This window comes from Chroicocephalus ridibundus, chromosome 1 (assembly GCF_963924245.1).
Source record: "Chroicocephalus ridibundus chromosome 1, bChrRid1.1, whole genome shotgun sequence".
In the NCBI taxonomy this organism is placed as follows: Eukaryota; Metazoa; Chordata; class Aves; order Charadriiformes; family Laridae; genus Chroicocephalus; species Chroicocephalus ridibundus.
In genome coordinates, this window is record NC_086284.1 from 76,550,385 (window position 1) to 76,568,983 (window position 18,599).

The window sequence follows — 18,599 nt, forward strand, 5'->3', positions numbered from 1 at the left end:
CCTGGATGGATACTGTTATCATAGAATCTTCATGATTGGAAAGGACCTTTGGCATCATTGAGTCCGACCATACACACACACAAAAGAACCCCCTACAATCTCTGCCACTAGAGCATGCCCTGAAGTGCCACATCTAGACGTTTCTTGAATACCTCTAGGGATGGTGACTCAACTACCTCTCTGGGCAGGCTGTTCCAGTGCCTGACCACTCTTTCCGTAAAGTAATTCTTCCTAATATCTAACCTAAACCTCCCCTGCCACAACTTCACACCATTTCCTCTGGTCCTGTCATTATTCACCTGGGAGAAGAGGCCAACACCCACCTCTCTCCAACCTCCTTTCAGGTAGTTGTAGAGGGCAATGAGGTCTCCCCTCAGCGTCCTCTTCTCCAAGCTAAACATGCCCAGCTCCCTCAGCCTCTCCTCATATGACCTGGTCTCCAGACCCCTCACCAGCCTGGTCGCTCTCCTCTGGACACGCTCCAGCACTTCAATGTCCCTCTCGTACAGAGGGGCCCAGAACTGAACACAGCACTCGAGGTGAGGCCTCACCAGTGCCGAGTACAGAGGCACCATCACTTCCCTGCTCCTGCTGGCCACGCTATTCCTGATACAGGCCAGGATGCTGTTGGCCTTCTTGGCCACCTGGGCACACTGCTGGCTCATGTTAAGCTGGCTCCACCAGCACCCCCAGGTCCTTTTCTGCTGGGCAGCTTTCCAGCCACTCTTCCCCAAGCCTGTAGCGTTGCTTGGGGTTGTTGTGGCCGAAATGCAGGACCCGGCACTTGGCCTTATTAAACCTCATACAGTTGGCCTTGGCCCATCGATCCAGCCTGTCCAGGTCCCTCTGTAGAGCCTTCCTGCCTGTTAAAGCACTTCTCCCTGATCTGTGTGTGCATGTGGTTGTTTCTTTTTGTTTTGTTTTTTTAACTTGTAAAAGTTTCGTGCTTTTTAACTGTGCTTACCTCTTTGGGTATCAGATACATGCTAGTGATGTGCTTACAGCAAAAACAGATTGTGATGGTTATACCAGTAGAATTGTTCGTTTAGAAAGCAATTCCTTTGTATATTCCATTTAACATCTGAAAACAGTGAAACATTTAATAAATTTCCGTACTCAGCTTTAAACTGGTCAGGAATTACAGTCTTCCAACTAGAGATGGTCTGAGGTAACTTTTGTGAAGTGTATATGTTTGCTAAGAACATGAAGTATGGTATCAATATAATTTTCATTTGAATATATTGAGTTAAATTGTGAAGCTTTAGAGAATCAAAGCTTCTGGTTTACACTTAGCTATTATTGTACAATTTTACAGTCTAAAAAAAATCTTGTACCCCAACTGGCTCTGAGTTGCCTATTAATATTTTTTACATAGTATCTAAGTCACAGCAAAGCTGCCCTTAAGTATTTTCACAATTTTTACCAAACACATGCTCAAATACCAACATGCAGAAGCTTTGTGCCCTACTTGCTAGGAAGTCACCCCCTTCTTTTGTCGTATCTAATAGTCGTGCATAAAATGCATGGATTTAGAAGCAATCCACGTACCAGGCTGCACTTTATAACTGGGACAGATATTTTTTCAATTCCGAAAAGCAGCCTGGAACTTTTTATTGCAAAACATGTGCTTCGGTAATTCTGACTAATACAGACGAAAATGAGTGTTACTGATCTAAGCGTGAGCGAGAACTCTGTAGCTGAATATCTTCTCTTACATAAATAATCCTCTCTGAAACACTTTTAAGTGTTTAGACTTCATTCATGCAGCATTCAGCTTTCTGTGCATATTTAAATTAGCATTGCTGATAATGCTAGAAGGTGTCAAGATTCTCCAGGCTCTATTCCTAAAGATTTAACAAAAGCCGCTGTGAAACAAATCTTCTAAGACCTAGTAGCAGCCCAGGTGCCTGCCTGAGTGGTTCCTAAACTCTAGGATTGTTGCTATTAAGGTCCTTGTTGACTGCTGTGGAACTTTTGTGCCATTTCTTTTTTTGAATCAATGAGTAAGCCTTCTGAAGCTGTAAGGGTGACATAGGTCTTTGGAGGTCTGCAGGAACAGCTCTTCCAAGGCATGTTTAAACCTGATCTAAACCATCTGAATTCTAGTCCAACAGTATTAAAAGCCAGGAACAAGTGCCGGTCCTCAGTATTGTCTCTAGCATGCATGGATTTCAGTGGGACGGTGCAAGCGGGCTGTAGCACTTCATCAAGTTGTGTGCTGTAGTACTGCATTCTTGCTGCAGTGTATGTTGGAAGGCAGCTCTGTGGTGGCCCACCGCGTTCTCTGGACACTGCAGAGCTCGCAGTATGAGCTATAGCAATTTGCTGAGGATAACAGTTCCTGAAAAGTAATAACTTGCTGTATTGCCAGCCTGGAAGTCTTTCTTCAAGATACGTAGTCTGAGCTCTGTCCCTCAACACAACTGTCTACGTATGGGAAAACTTTACAAGCATTAAACCTGGTAAAAGCAGGATGTACAGGAGTGTGTGAACAGGCCAGGCATTAATATCTTGGTGTCCAGTTTGATTGAAGAGTGCTTTTTACTGCTTTCATCTCTTCAGAATGCCTGGTTGCCATAAGGCAGTTACTGGTAATGTTTGTGGTCATGCAGCCTTCCTGATGCGTATATAGTCACCACTGGTTCTGAGTAAGAGAAGAAAAAGAGGGGGAAGTGAGAGAAGCTTTTAAAAAACCTCTGAAGTTTTCTGAGTACACAAAGAAAAATGTGCAACTGCTCATTCCTTTATTTATTTTTTTTATGCACCTAGTGATAATCTCCAGCTCTGTACAATTTCATGGCTAGAGTATCTGAGTTCCTTCCCAGAATGTATTGAGCAATGTGACTGTCAAGTCCTCTTGTCGTCCTCTTTCCAGTTGCAGAAGGCTTTAAAATTTCTGGTGTTGTCAAGGGTCTAAGACATCTTCCAAATACACGTGGATTTCCCTCACATCCTTCTGTTAAAAATGCTATAGAAAGTTTGTCCTTAAAAGCATCAGGTAAAGTCAATAGGAAATTACGGTGGGGTTAAAAGGCTCTCGAACAGTGTTTAAATTAGTGTTTGTCTGGCGTTCCCAAACGGCAAAGGCAACGTGCTGTTACAGATTCTACCCAAATAATGAAGGTAAATTTAAGGCTAGGCACCTCTGCAGTACTGGGAGCTCAAAGGACTCTGTGTCTGGATGACAGTGGTATGTGTATTTCTGCTTTTTTGACTTCATTTTACCACAAGTATTGCGGTGATGGAAATCCCAGTTCAGAGAGTCATGTGAGAATCTCCACTTTCATTTTTAGGTACCTTTTGCCCTTGTCACAGTGAAGAAAACTTGAAAAGGTTTTTTTTTTTTGCTGTTTGAGCCATTAAATTTGAGTGTCTTGAAAATAAATAAATTATTTAAAAAAAAAAGAAACAAACTTTTAGGGAGATTGGGGAAGGGTGTAGCGACCATTGACTTGTGATTTCTGACCACTGCAGGAAGCAGCAGCCTCACTTCCCCCCTGCTGACATGGATGCTGGCTGCCGTAGGGAGGTTTCTCCCAAGCAGCACCTATGGCACCAGAGAGGCAGCTAACTTTCCGGCTCCTTTGGGCAAGATACACAATTTGTTTCCTCGCTAATACAAGGATAAGATGCATTCTTTGATTCTTTTTTGTTAGGTACTTGCAGGCATTTAAGGTACGGAGCCATAATACTGATAGTTTTTGAAAGCTGCTGGCAGTCCTCTCCGTTCTGCGTGGAAGGAGAAAGATAAATCGAAGATGTCCCTAAGCACAAAACTTTGAACTTGTCAGATCCTGGGAAGTGGAGCTGGCACGTTTTGCTCTGAAGAGAGTAAAAGCTTCATGATTGTGGAAGTACTCGTGGGTTTTTTTTGTCTTGTCTGAATGCGCTGATCTTTTTACGAGGGGAGACCTTCCCCCCCATTTCTGAAGTCCCTTCATAAAAACCACTTCAGGGCCTTTTTCTTTTTAAAGGGTTCTGGAGATTAAATGGAAGGGCTGTGCTATGACCTGAGGGCATCTTTTGATAGCTGCCCCAACAGGTGCTAAAGGATTAGATTCAGTGTTGGAGGCAGAGACACTCTTTTGAAGCTCTGAGTGCTCTTTGCTTCTATTTCTAATAGCGAGTATCTGGAACATTTTTAGTCATGAGAGGGTTTAAAGACAGCTAGCCATCCTTAGATGAGATTCTGCTTTGCATTTTTTTCCACAGAAGAATGAAAATTACTCCACAGTGAGAATCAGGTTTCTCATTTGCAGGTGGGTGTTTGTGCTTTATGGTAACACTTCAGTAATTTTGCTCATTGTGAAAAGAAAATAAGGGACTTGAGCTTTTCTGTCTCTCGCCGGTAGCTGCTAATGCTTGCTCTGGCTTCAAGGATGTTGTATCAAGATTTCATCAATGGTGTCTGATCTACTGATGAAGCGAGTTCTATGCAGCATCTACACGTTTCAAGGAAAGGTGGTATTACCAGGCTTTGGGATCTGTGTATTTTTCTTATCGGAGACAACTGGAATTGCTGCCCATGGAGGTTTCTATGTGCAGGCTGGGAATGCTGCAAAGACTTGGAGGTAAGGGGTATGAATTAACCTCGCACGCCTTCCCAATTCTTATTTTCCCCCACTACTCCTCCATGATACTATGGTGTGTTTGTTGTCTTTTACTTCTCTGGCATCTGATCAGAGATAGCAGATTTTGTAGAAAAAAACCTAAAACTTTTCTGTTGAAATTCACTGAAAGACTTCTAGGTATTTCAATTAGAGATGCTTCTTTTGTGGCTCCAGTCCATGTTAAACTCTGCATGACCCTACTTCTCAGATGTTAAACATTAGTTCAGTCTAACTTTCTTAATACCTTAATATGCTATAGGCAGCCTTTGTACGCCTGAATAATGACTTGGTTCAACTTGAGTGTGGTATACATGTATACGTTATTTTATCCTGACCGTATCTCTTATACTTCTAGTTTCCAGAGCGTTCCTCCCGTGGGAAGACTTCATGTTTGTGCTATATTTTATCAACATGTTAACATCTGGCTTTGTAAATTCCTTCTATTCTCTAGGTGCGTAAGAGCATCTGTAGTTCATCCTTTCTCGAGAAAATGTGGAAACTGTGTTGCATATGTCTTTAAAAAGAACAACGGTGTACAATCTGCTTCCTATTTATTCATCTTGCTCGGTGTTCTTATAGAAATGCATAGCAAATGTAAACGCAATTCTGCATAAATTCTTATCAAATGGTAAACAGTTTGCTAGAAGTCACACAGGATGAGATAACGACACATTTATATGCATGTAGAAAGCATTTCTTGAAATTAGTAGCCACATGGACTTACTGCCACGGGTTTTCCTCTATCACCTGTCTTTTGGCCTTGACCCTGCCCTGTACATCTGTGGATTCACTGTAGAACTAGAGGCTTGGATGTCATCTTCTCCTGACATGTGACAGCCAGTGCAGGGGGGTGGTGGTGTGTGTGATCCCAGGCATGAGAAATGAAGATAGCTGTGCAACACCTTTCCCGGGTTGGGCTGCATCTGCTCCCGATGAAGTCATTCACGTATAAAGTAATCTGGCAGGAAACTTCCCATAGGAATGTTTCCTTCACTGATGGGAATATACGTTCTTCATTGTCCTTCAGAACGATGGATACTTTAAACACTGTATTTATACACTCTACTAAGCCGATTTCAGGGACACAAGAAATAGAAATTGTTTTAAAATCTAAATGAAGATACTGGTACTTGAAAATCGTTTGTTTAGTTTAACTCAGTCGGACTTTAAGCTCCTTTCATGACTAGAAAACAGTTCTTTTTCTATAGGGCACGGACTTGGTTTTATCACTCTGAGTTCCGCTCATTTTGGACTTTGAACGTCTTGACTAAAAATCAGTATTGCCTGCCCCATTGCACGGACCACCCGGGTTGAGGATTCCACAAGTGGTGGTGGTAGGGGGAGCGTTCTTGGCATTTTACTTGATGTTGTGGTTTTCTGAAGCTGCTCAGAGTGTTTTCCTGGCAAGTACATATTAATGAACAGAAGGCAAATGAGGTGATCGCTGGTGCATGAAGGAAGTCATACATGTCAGCATCGCTGCCTGGTTGCGGTCTAACTGCATTTGTAGAAAGCTACACTTCGTAAAACACACAGGAATATTAACCAGCTATTCAAAAGAAAAAGGATTGTATTTTTTTTGCAGCAGGTAGTAGCATGGCAGTGCTATACAGACAGAAGCCTGCACGGACTCAGTGAAAGCTGACTTGCCCAAGTACTTGGAGAAGTGATCTGTTGAGGGTTACTTAACAGAGACGCCACATCCTGCTTGGGAAATCTGAGTAAGAAGTAGTTGGAGGCCTGCGGAGTACTCGGAGGAAGCATCTTACTGTGGATGCCCACTTGGGCCAGGAGGAAGTCCATGCAGGGGGCCCGTGACTTGGTGGAGCAGGCGGGAGGCCGTTGAGCTCGATGGAACATTTGGCCTGAGACAGTGCCTCCTTTCTTATGATCCGTTTCACCTCATGCTGTCTGGAAACACTGCAGAAGTGCAGTTCAGGCATGCCAAACCATCCCTGCCATGCTTGCTCTCATCTTTTCATTCCTTTTCCTTTGTACTCCTCATTATATTCTTGCTGTTTCTTCTCTGTGCCTGGCCTAGAGAGGAGGGTTGTATCCCATGTTTGAGACCCCAGGTTTGATTTCCTTCTCTGCTGGTTTTGGTAGCCTTTCCACGCCTCTGTTACTGTGTGCACGGATAACGGGGCTGCAGCGGCCCAAGGGTGTCTTCCAAATAAATCTCTTTGCAGCAGTCCCTCTGGGAAGGAAGGCAACAGGGGTTTACAGTGCATTTGTTGCAAGTGATACTTGGCAATAGCAGTATGGGAAACGTATGTGGGTGTAGGGCCTAATAATGGAGGAGGTTTGCCAAATTTTTGCTGTTGTTTGCTTCCTTCTAACTGATGCTGCCTACTGTGCTTTCTATCAAATGTTGGTTCCATGGGGAGCTCTGTCATGGGTCGAACAATTAACACCAAGAGCTCGTTGAAGGCTGCCCAAAGGCAGACTTTATGCTTGTTGTTTTACAAGTTGTGCCACTTGTGTAAAATGTTCTCAGTTTAGCGCAGGAATGGGTGCACGGCACCCTTGGGAGCTGTGGGAAGGCAGGTGGGGTGTGTCATGGCCACTAGCCACCTCTGCTCCCAGTTGCCCGGCCCAAAGTTGCCAAAGGCCTGGGTTGCCGGTGGCTTCAGGGACACGGGCCGGGCGCTGCCACTCGCTTTCCATCTGCTCCGGGCCCCTCGAAGGGAGAAATCACCTCCCTCCTCCCACCCGGCTCCGGGCTCCCCTCAGCCCTGCCGCCTGCCTGAGGGGCCGGGGCCCAGGCCTTCCCCTCAGGCCCCTTCCCGCCGCCGGCCGGCGCTCCGCCGGCGCAGCTGGCAGGAAGGCCGGGGCCGGCCCGGCGCGGCGCGGGCAGGGAGGGAAGGGGAAGAGGCGGGGCCTGCGGCCCAGCAGTGTCAATAATACAATAGGGCTCTTGTGCGCCCGCCGCCGCCGCTGGAGGAGGAGGAGGAGGCGGCGCGGGGCGGGCGCGGGGCCGGGGCCTGGCTGCGGGCGCGCCGAGCAGCCGGCACGCAGGGCGGGAGCCGCCGCCGGCCAAGGGCCCGGGCGGGCGGGCGGAGGCGATGCGCGCCGGCGCGGGACGGCACCATCAGCAGCCGCAGCGGGAGCAGCAGCAGCCGCCGCCGCGGCGGGAGCGCCAGCGCCAGCCCTGACGGCCGCGGCCGCCCACGCCGGCGAGTAGGGGAGGAGAAGGAGGAGGAGGAGGCGGCGGCGGCGCGCCGGGCCGTGCCGTGCCGCGCCGGCGGCGGGAGGTGAGCGCGGCCCGGGCTGCCCGCATGGAGGCGGGGCGGGAGGCGGGCGCCGGGGCCGCCAGGGCCGCCGCGCCGGGCCTGTGCGCGGGGGAGGCGCCGGGCCTGCGGCGGGCGGGAGGCGGCGGCGGCGGCGTTTGGCGCCAAGGCCGGGCAGGAGGAGGAGGAGGAACCGGCTGTGAGAGGGGGGAGGCGGCGGGTCCTGCGGGTACGTGGGGCGCAGAGCTGGGGCGGGGGTGGTGGGCAGCCGTGCCGGGCGGGCGGCGGACCCCTCCGGCGTGAGTGTTGCGGCCCCGGCCGCGTCCGGAGGGAAAAGTTGCGGCGGTTCCCCCGCCCCGCCGGAGCCGGGCCGCCGCTCCGCCCCCGCGCTGGCCGGGCTGTGCCCGCGGGGAGGGGGGCGGCGGGGCCTGGGGCAGGAGCAGGGCGGCGGCGGCCCCCGGCGAAGCGCCCTTTTGTTCGCCGCAAGCCCGGAGCAGGCGGCCAGCCGGCGGTCCCCGAGCCGGCGGGGCCCTTGCGGAGCGCGGCTGGGCGTGGCGGTGGGGCGGAGGGACAGGCAGGCAGCCGGGCAGACAGACAGGCAGGCAGGCAGGCAGCCGGGCGCTCGTCCGCTGCCTTGCACCGCTCCGCCAGTACGTCGAGGAACTTGCTAGAACTGAGTTTGACAATGAAGCGGTAGCGCAGCCCGCCGCGCCGAGGTAAGTTTTGTGCCGGGCGGCGGGTGCGGAGACCGGCCCAGCGCCTGCGGGAATAATGGGGAAAATACTGAGGAAAATAATGGGGACGGGGTGGTCCCGGCTCCGCTTCTCCGCATCAAAACACCTTCCCGCCTCGGTGCGGTGTCTCGCTGGAGCGATGCTCGTCTCTCTGCAAAGGCACGGATGGCTCCGTTGTGCGGCGACCCGGGATGTAGCGAAAGTCACACTCGCAAATAATTCTGTGGTGGTTAATGGGAGAGTTGGGTGCAGGGTGTCTTAAAATACATCTCAGTGGGAAGAATAAATAATCTTGTTTTCAACTGCAGTTCTTTTATGAAGAGCATTTATAGTTATTTGAAGAGTTCAGCTGTTGTTCACAAATTGTTTTAATGAGTGGCCACGCACTCTAATTAAAATATTGCTAAATTAGTGCTGTACTTTAAAACCGTGTTGTTTTTCTTGTTCAGGAGAAAGGGATGCTGGAGGTGGCATCCAGTTGTGATTAGAAATCCTGTGATTAAAATATACTAGAAACTTGAAAGCTATTGGTGCCTCTCTTTTCACGTAAACTAAAATGGAAAGATTAAGAGAACTGTATTTTTTCTTGGTGCATGCGAAGTGTTTTGTCTGCAGCCAACTTCTTATGTCATATTGATGCTTGTTGTGGGCTGTTCTGTTGAGCATCTCGAGCACACCTGCTAATCTCTACAAAGCGAGACCGTATCTTAGTGAGATGGTTAGAACTAACCTGAAAATGTGAGAGCGCGCCGGATGGGTTTAGAGAGGAAAGGGCACTTGGACGAAGGCGCGTCAGCATAACTATCAAGCCCGCTACAGAGTTCCTTAGCAGGGCATCTGAAAAGCCTTTGCCTGCACTTACTAGAGGAAGAAAACGCAATTTGTAGTTGCTTTAGTTGAGAAAGTGCTGTTTCAAATTAAAAGCAAGTTAGTGTTTTTAGGATACAAAGTTTTGTGCTTTTTTTTTTTTAACTGAACTTATGACCTCTTTCTAGACTAGGCATGACATGCCCTGTTTTTAATGCCAATGAGGAGCACAAGAAAGCTCTCTTTGGAGAAAGTTGGGCTTTGTATACAGCAAAAGTCATCAAAATAATTAGAACTGTTTCTGTTACCTGTCCTTTGTTTGATGTTTCCTTTTTCTAAGTTCCTTTTATGGAACAGGCCTCCCCCCCACCCCCAGCAGGAAAAAGTTGGGTCAGTAAGTGCAACTGTGAGGGGTTTTTTGTTTGTTTTATTTCTGTTTTGTACTTGTAGCAGATACCTGCAAAGATTTGCTGGAGAGCTGATGCAGGAACTTTCGCAGTGGCGTTTATTGGCAAGGATGCACACTTATTTGGGATCTTGTTAAAATCATGAAAATTCTCTGTGAACGTAATAATCTGGGCTAAAGGATCTCAGTGAAGTGTTAGAATAAACCCAGCTTTTTCCTTCTCTGCGTTTCTATGGACTTCCTCTCTGTGGCAGAAAATCAGGAAGTTTCTGTCTGGGATTTATTGGGATACCTGGGATTGTTGTGGGCTTTTTGTTTTGGTTTTCAAAATACACATAGTTTTCATAGAGCTGGCTGGTTTGCTTACAGAGGAGAGTTTACAAAGGCTGCTTGGCTACAAGTGAGGATTATTTTTACCTGTATGGCTTTATCTATTTACACCTAGGCAGGCACGTGTGCGTGTGGCTCCTGAAGCAGCTACCAAGTGCTGAGCTGTAGAGCATTTATCCAAGGGCTTGCTGCAGCTGGCCTGTGGGGTGTCCTGACTGGTGACCTGAACTCTTGGCTGGCGTGACCGCAGATGTCTGAGGTTGTGGTGAAAACGGATGGATTTGTAAGACCTGCTGGTGAGAAGTGAAGTTGAACGCTGTACAAGCTGCCTTGAGTTTGAGTTCCAAATCGATACCCCTATGATGTTCACCGTGGTCTATTTAAGTAGCTTATTTCAATCTTTGAAATTAATTTCTGACCATCATGCCCCAGAGGGTAAGGAGCACAGCATGGTGTCTGTACATTTTCATTTAGCTTGGCAAGCCCTGGGATATATCCAGAGGAGGAACAAGTACCTATTTTTGTAGTGTGTCTTTTATGATCCATGGATGAAAAATCTTACATAAACTTCTATTTCTGTGGTGTGTCTTTCTCCTTGAGTCTGTAGAAGTCTCTAGAAGTTGGTATGTGGTTTCGGGGCTCTTACCTGAATAGATTTGATAGTGTAGCGTTAAGCGCACTCTAAAGGAAATACAGAGCAATTTAATAATGAAGAATGTTGTATTCAACTCCAATTTAAAAGTTAATATTTTGTTAAGCGTGGGTATCATTCTTCCAATGCATTTTATAACCAAAAACTTGCAGTTTTGTCTATATCGGTAGTGGTGTTGCTTTTTGGCTGGCATTATAGACAAAAATGGACTTAGCCAAAACTTGCCATTTGATCATGCCAGCTTAATCTCTCCCTACTCTCACAAATTTTGCGGGAGATACAGCTAAGGGGACTTGGGGGCTTTTGAATTTCTGGAGAGGGGAACCCTTCTTCTGAAATAGTGTGGCGTTTCTCTTTTCTGAGGATTTGAAGTGTTTATAACACTTGAGGCTTCATGTAATTGGAGACTTAAATGCAATTTTGACATACTTTACTTAAAATGGAAACTAACAAGTTAATAATAGTTCTTATCGGGGGATATTTATGTAATGGAAGCCAACAGATGCTATTTGCATCTTGAAGAGCTGATGTATAAAATGTTATGTCAGGGCACTGGCAGGTTTTGTGCTGGTGAAGGCTGGGTCAGGTGGGAGTGGGAGATGCCGGAGATCTGTAGGGCTTGATGGCACCTCTGAAAAGTGAGATAACTGGATGAAATTCTGCATTTTGGCACACAGCTGATTTTAACTTAGTGCTGCTATTTAAAATAAAAAGAGGGGGAGAGGTGACTTCTATATTTATCCGTGTTAAATGATCAATTACACTGTCACTTTAAAATGACTTTTCTTTATACTCTCTTCTAGCTACAACTGCGCATTTGATGTTCAGAACCCCTTAAAATTGTGTTCTTAGATACTATTTTTATTGATACTTCAACTCGTTTCAGCTTTAAGATGGTATCTGGCAAAGAAGTTTTAGAAATGTAACGTGACAGTCCGGGCGTTGACTTTTGTGGAGATATCAGACCCACACGTTGCTGGCTCTGCCTTGCCACAACTGTGTAATTACTAACCACCTCCCTGCTTCCCTGGGCTGTTCTCTCTTCCATATTTATTTACTTACAACTCACCCTTGTCTAGATGGCATCTGAACTTTTCCAGCATTTAAGATCTTATTTCAGTGTGTAGGAGACCGAGAATTTGGAGATTAGAGCAGGCTGGGACGTGTGATCTTGGGCCTAACGAAAGCTGCTGTGTTTGTAGAGCTATATACAAGCTTTACTTGGATTTAAAAGAAGTGGAAGAGACCATGAGCTGCGAGCATGGCTGCGGAGGCTCCACTGGCAGCTGTTAAGTCGCCCCGTTCAGAGAAGCAGGAGAAGGTGGGAGGATAAGCTCATGACTGATGATGCTATTTGTTATAACTTTCTCCTGGATTAGATACTGGGATGCTTGCCTTAGGTTGTTAAACTCTGTTTGAAAACTTTGGAGTGCTTTCCTTCTTTAAAGTACACCTGTTACAGCATTAGATTACAGAGCTGTGTTTCTTTCTTATTGAATTGAATGCTGAACATAACATATTGTGTAGTTAATGCCTCCTTGTGTTTTAATTAGAGCTGTAGGGAGATGTTAAAAAACAGGTTTATACACATGCCTGACTGGTTGCTAAAATGAATATGCTTGTCACACGGTCCTGAGGGAATTATGCATTATTTTGCTGATCTACTGTCCACGGCTTTCCTCCTCTCCTGCCCCCTTCTCTTCTTTTTCCTTTCCCCCCCCCCTTGCTCTAACAAATTCTTGCTTGAATGTTTTCTGAGGGTCTGCCGTATCTGCTAAAAGCTCCTGACAGTGGGGTAGCCTTTGCTGGTGAAAGGCTTGGGCTCTTGTTCGTGTCCTAGAGAGCAGTTTCACGCCCGCGCAAGTGGTTTGATGCACAGCAAGTCTAACAGCTTTCAAGGGTTAGCACTGTGCAGTGGGTGAGCAGACGCCGGGATACCTTGGATGCTCCAGAGGGATGGGTGGTACCCCACTTACCAGCCTCTGCAAAGCAAAGCAACTGACGAGCAGCGTTCCTTGCAAATAGTTAATTCTGTGTGACTGTGTTGCAAAGTGTTTTCCAGGCTGTGTATTAAATTTGCAGGTAGGTCTTGTTTTGGAGTATGCTGTTGGGTAGATGATCAAGTAGTGAAAGGAAAACTTCTGTGTAGGACATGCCTGTGTGCTAAGTAGCTTTTGATTATGTTATATGAGTACTGTATGATGGAAATGCTTTAAAATATGCAAATAAGTGATGTATCTGCTACAAATCTTAGACAAAAAGTTTTTTGCGAAAGGCATTCTAGTTGTTAGGTTGATACAGTAACATGGGTGTTCAGGAGCACTTGAAAAATCATAAACTCTGAGCTTTCATTCATACCGCTTTAAAAATGGTAGTATTGGTTTAACCAATTTTTAAATAATTTTAAAGACCAGGCAATTTTAAAATAATGCTTGCTTTAAAGAGCATGAAGATATTGAAAAAACTATTATTTTTAATGCACAAATACTTAAACCTTTCCTACCTATCAAGTATAGCAGAATAAAAGACAGTATTTTTTCTATGGAGCAGCAGAAAGAATCTTACATTTTGAACCACTGGATACCAAAACATATAGGAGAAGTGTGTTTCCTGACATGGGAGGGGAAAAAAATGTCCCTAGTGGGATTACTTGTGGTTTTTAATTCTCTTTATTCTGCTTTTAACTGCTTGTATTTCTTTAATATTCTTCCAGTGTTGATTTGCAGGCTTTGATATCAAAGTGGCTGTGGAGGATTCATCGTTTGAAATAGTGCCATGTCCCACCCAGATTTCAGCTTTAATGCAAAAAAAAAAAAAAAAGAGAGAGAAAAAACCCCAACAAAAACCTTGTGGAGCTACAGTATGCAAGTGAGTTATGGATACGCACAAGAAAATGGTAGGCTCAGCAATTATCTGGTGAGGAGGAGCCTCAGCAGAAAGAGAGGTAGGAGTAATACCTCTCCCACTTTTATTAATACTTGCAAGGAAAGAGGAGTAACAAACTGTACTCCTGTTCCTGCTTTCATGCAAATAGGCTCTTTTCCCAGCAAGCAGTTGACTGAAATAGTGATAACAGGTGATTATTCCACAGTGCAATGTAAACCTTGTTAAGTGTTGTTTGATAGGAAGGAGGAGAAATGTTCATTTCAAGCACAGAAAAGAGTTTTCTGTGTGTTTTCAAGAATGCAGACAGCTGAGTGCTGGTCTGAGAAGGGAAAGGTTACTGGTTCTCACGTTGCTACTCTTTGATAACATTAACCTTGTTTGGGAGAGTTCTATCAACTCTTGAGCTTCAGCCTAATTCAGTTGTATTCTTTTACAAAAATCAAATTGACTGACATTTAAGCAACTGAAAGGCAGATACTTAAACCTGATAATGAAGTTGCAGTCTTCCTTGTGTTAACAACATAATCATTTCCAGCGTAGCATGAAATGAGCAATCTTAAGAAGTAAGTGAAGCATTTTGCCTGACAAATTTGAACTTGCATCTCTGCAATAGAAGGATGCTAAGATTGAGGGAGGAACTAAAAGGTTGGTCTTAATACAAGGTGCTTGTTTATGAGCAGCAATATTGTAATGGCTGGTGGCATTCATAGGAAGTAAAAATGCACTCCTGCTTAGGAGTGAATTCTTCTCCTGAATTGATTCTTCTGTGGAAATTATTTTTGCAAAATATTTTGTGCGCATTACAGAAATTAATTTTATGTACTTTCTTTGGTTAGTGCTTCTTCACTGTTCTTGGCTGAAAAAGAAAAGAAAAAGGTGAAAAAACTTGTGGGATGAAATAATTCCAAATTTTTTTATATAAATAAAAATAATGCAGGATGGTTTTGTGTGCTTTTTGCATCTGATATCCATCAATTTTGGTGGTTTTATTTTGTTGGTTTTTGTGTTTTTTAAGATCTCATACTATAGTTTCCCAAAGACAATTTGTGAAAACTTAAAAGTTTTTCTTTATTCAGGTATTTTTCAGGTGTGTTGAAGGTATTTGAGTATGTTGAAGTTGGTAGTAAGCATGACATTTTTGATCAAAATACATTCTTTTTATACAGCTAGCGTACAAAGTGGCAATTGAAGGAGATTTTGCCAGTGACTAGCGGGTTACATCCATGTATGTTTCTGCAATTTTGGTGGAAATATGACTTGCTCTAATCATATCTATATGCCTATACAGAGGTGAAATAACTGTGGAACAACCGTTGCCAAACATGAAGACTCTGGCCTCAGCTCAGTGAAAGAGGAGGAGGTTAAAAATTACTTTATACATCGGTACTTAGTGTATTCTCTCTTTCCTTTGTTGCTTAAAACTGTATATATATGGTTCTTCGCTAGATCTGACGGGTGGTGTTTTCATTTTTCTTCCTCTGTAAATGCCATAAAACTTCAGAAGGTGGGACGTGAGTTATTAGAAAGCTTGCACTCCTGACAATCAGCTCAGTGTCAGTCAGAGCCCCGTGACTCCCATTACATGGATTAATCTGGTTTAAGTGCTGTCTTAGATCCTTTGTTTGGCGTCTTCTGTGTACTCGTTCTAGATTTTCAGGAGCCTCTATATGTAACAGCAAATGGGTATCCAGGAATTTAGGTTGCTGAAGTCTAATAGCTTTTGCAGGTGCCATTTCATTCTTTTTCTAAGATTATTGAAATAAATTTGTTTTCTGCGCATTCACTTCTGCATGCATGACTTTCACATTTCAAACAGTCCACTTTTGAGGTACGAATGGGTTAAGAGTTGGAAAAAATGTCTAAAGTAAATAATAAAAAAAAAATCCTCAAGTGAACGCGACAACTTGAACATGATTTATAGTTCCTACTTATCTCTCCCAGCCATGTCTTTGGTGCCTTTGTAGTCTCCTGTTGGCTGTCCCCTCTTCTATTTGCCTTGACTTCCCAACTTTTTTATTGTTATTGGAGAAAACAGTGTTTCTAGTGAGTGTCTCACAGTCTTCTGGTGACCCTATAAATCAGCTAGGTCAAATTTAATTTGTCTCTTGTACCAGACTTTAGACACTACGGACTTCCAGATTCTTTGCAATTGGCCTGAAAATATTTTGGCATACCTTTTGGGATGTGTGGTTTGTTTTTTTTTTTCCAAATGAGATTTGTATAGGTTTGCTAGGTCAGATAAAGAGGGGATTTTTGCTCAGTGTTTTTATGTGAGGTGTTATTTTTTTTGTGGCTAGTACATTTGTGTGGGTTTACATACGTATATATGTAAAAGCATAATCCACAGAAAAATCAATTTGTATTTTTTAATATTCATAGAAAATAAAGCATTCATGATATAATGCTTTTTTTTTTAGTGAACACTTGTGTTGATGAGTGTTTTGCTTGTGTATTTAACAAAAACTTTTGGGCTCTTATGCCTGTACATATGTAAGTTGTGCTTGGTTTAAGCAAGCTGAATCTGTGAGTTTGACTTAAAGTAAATGCAATTGCTGACGTGTATTTTGTATAGATAATAAGTATGTTTCAAAAGCAAACGTACTTTTACGTATCAAGAGGAACCACTGGAAACACAAGACAGTGGCAAAGCGTTGGTTTAGTGGAGTGCTATGGTTTGAGAAAACCTGTAACAATTTATTGTCATTTAGACAATTATTCTATCACCTGATGACCTCTCCCTGCCCAGAAAGGGGAATCGGGGGAAGCAAGGAAGCACAGGGGTTGAAATATAAATAGATTTAATAGGATAAGACTAAATAATTAACAATAATACTGAAGAACCAGTATTAATCCCGATAGTAGTATAAGATATACAAGAATTACACTCAGCCAATTCTATCAGCAGGGAGCTGTGCTCTCCCAGCAGTGGACAGCAAATGTCAGTCGGACACAGCAAGCGCTACAGCTTCGGGAGGAAGGGAAGGGCTCAGGGGTCTGGCACCAGGGCAAGGAGTTTCTCTGGACCTCTGCCATCAAGGGAGAGATGAACTATGCAGCAAACTTTCTAATATATATAGAATGTGATGTTCATGGTATGGAATAATCCTGTTGGCCAGCCTGGGTGAAATGCCCAGGCCTCGCTCCTCCTCATCCCTGCACCTGGCAAGGCTTGAAAACACTGAGACCTTGAATCCCACATAGCCTAGCTGGCTATAAAGTAAATATTTTCACAAATTCAGACACTAGAGTCTTCCACAAGTAGAGTTTTCCCCAGCATTAGAAGTGAAGTTAGTCCTGTGTTGCTCAACCCAGGACATGGAGTAACTTTCAAAACGCTTAAAAGTAACCAGTGTGTACTTGTTCTCAAATCCTTTTCTAACCGTTTTCTACCTTATGGTAATTTTTTGTCAAAATGCTTTTTTTTTTTCTGTCCTCCTTTTAGGTCATTTTAGGGAATCTGTATTAAGCTCGTTCTATCAAAGAAACCTTCTTTTCTAACAGTTTGAAGGTGTTGTTCTAGTGTAACTACATTATAATGATCAGACCAGTCATATATGTTTAATTCTGAAGAAGTGGCGTTAGCATCAGCCCTTCCATGAGCATTATGCAAGTTGAGCCTACTTTGCTCCTGTACCAGACTTCTTTGGCCACAATAAAGCATCTTTAGGTCTATCTTTCAGAGGTTTTAATGCCATGTTAGGGTGCTCTGTAACACCTCGCCTTCTTCATGAGAGCTGTAATCAGTCAGAATCGTGAGTTTAACTGCGTAATGGCCATTCTCAAAGGAGAAAAAGCTCAGCTCCTGTGTTAACTTTCTCTGTTGAGCATTCCGGGACTGACAGGATTATAAAAGTTTTTATGTTTCAGGTAAGCAGAAGTGATGTAAAACTCCGGGAGCAAACCTATTAAGCCAAGTTATCTTTCGTTCCCTCCTCCCCCCTTCCTTGGGTCATTGAGGGAGTTTGGCGGGTGTAGCACAGAGGATGTTGGTGCCGATTGTGTGCCTGAAGTGGAGAAATACCTGTGTGTTGTGGTATTTCCAGCATTACCTGCTGTCCTCCTCGGAACTGGTGGAAGCCTGTCCATATTGACACGAGTGGCAGTCCCTGTACCTCTAGTTTAACCCTATCTAAATAAATAGCTGAACCATAGCTAAACCATGTCAAAAGCTTTGCCTCCATAAAGACAACAGCATTATACAGTGTAAGTCTTATTCTAATAAACCACACAAAATCATAAAGGTCTGTATATTTATAGATAATTTTATTAAAGGTCACATTTTTCCTTTTGACAGTAAGTTCTTCTGGCAGCGGGTGCTCTAAAGGAATAGTTCTCTTGCATTACAGCTTGATCTTGCAGCTTCCCCCCCACCACTTCCCCAACATATCTGCATCAGGACATTTTTGAGAAGAAATAAACTCAGTTTTTTCACTTAGGAGCTCTGCTGGCAAATTCATCAGACAAATGCCTTGCTAATTTCTGGCTTCGTTTTGGCACTGACTTTAATTCCTATTGACTCCACCAAGGCCAAAATTTCCCTGCTTGTTTCTCAGAGCTTGCCATGTGTTTTGTCTGACTGAGCAGGAATGGCTTTGGAAAAGGATTAGTTAGTTGACACAGGTTTCTCTTTCATAGCAGTAAAAAACCCCTAGCCATTTCCAACCATTTAAGATCATCTTCAAGGAAGATTTCATTTTTGGTTGCTGCTAGGGAATTTGCAGCCACAAAGGATGAAATTGACAAAGTCTCATTTACTGTGTTTTCTTGTCTGCTGCTTCATTAATTGTCATTTGATTGTGCTCCGAGCCTTGTGTTTTGCGGTCTAAGTGCAGAGCTTGGGTGCTTTATTTACTTATGGGGTTTCTTTGCAGGGGGAGGTGGTGTGATGATCAGATGTCTGACCAAAAAAGAACAGGGGACCTTTCCGTATGAAATCTCACAAAT

At 44.3% G+C, this 18,599-nt stretch overlaps 1 protein-coding gene across 5 annotated transcripts in view; it reads left to right on the plus strand.

The window, feature by feature from the left end:
• The first annotated feature begins 7,597 nt into the window (after nucleotides 1-7,597).
• Nucleotides 7,598-18,599, plus strand: part of JADE3 (jade family PHD finger 3) — a 70,520-nt gene continuing 59,518 nt past the window's right edge. For 3 of the 5 annotated variants that reach the window (XM_063340290.1, XM_063340298.1, XM_063340308.1), the window contains exon 1: nucleotides 7,598-7,864. The gene's annotated coding sequence lies outside the window, so the exon portion shown is untranslated. Of the gene's footprint in view, nucleotides 7,865-7,956; nucleotides 8,070-8,272; nucleotides 8,557-18,599 lie in introns of those variants that run through there. The other 2 variants (XM_063340315.1, XM_063340325.1) reach the window with 2 other exon arrangements.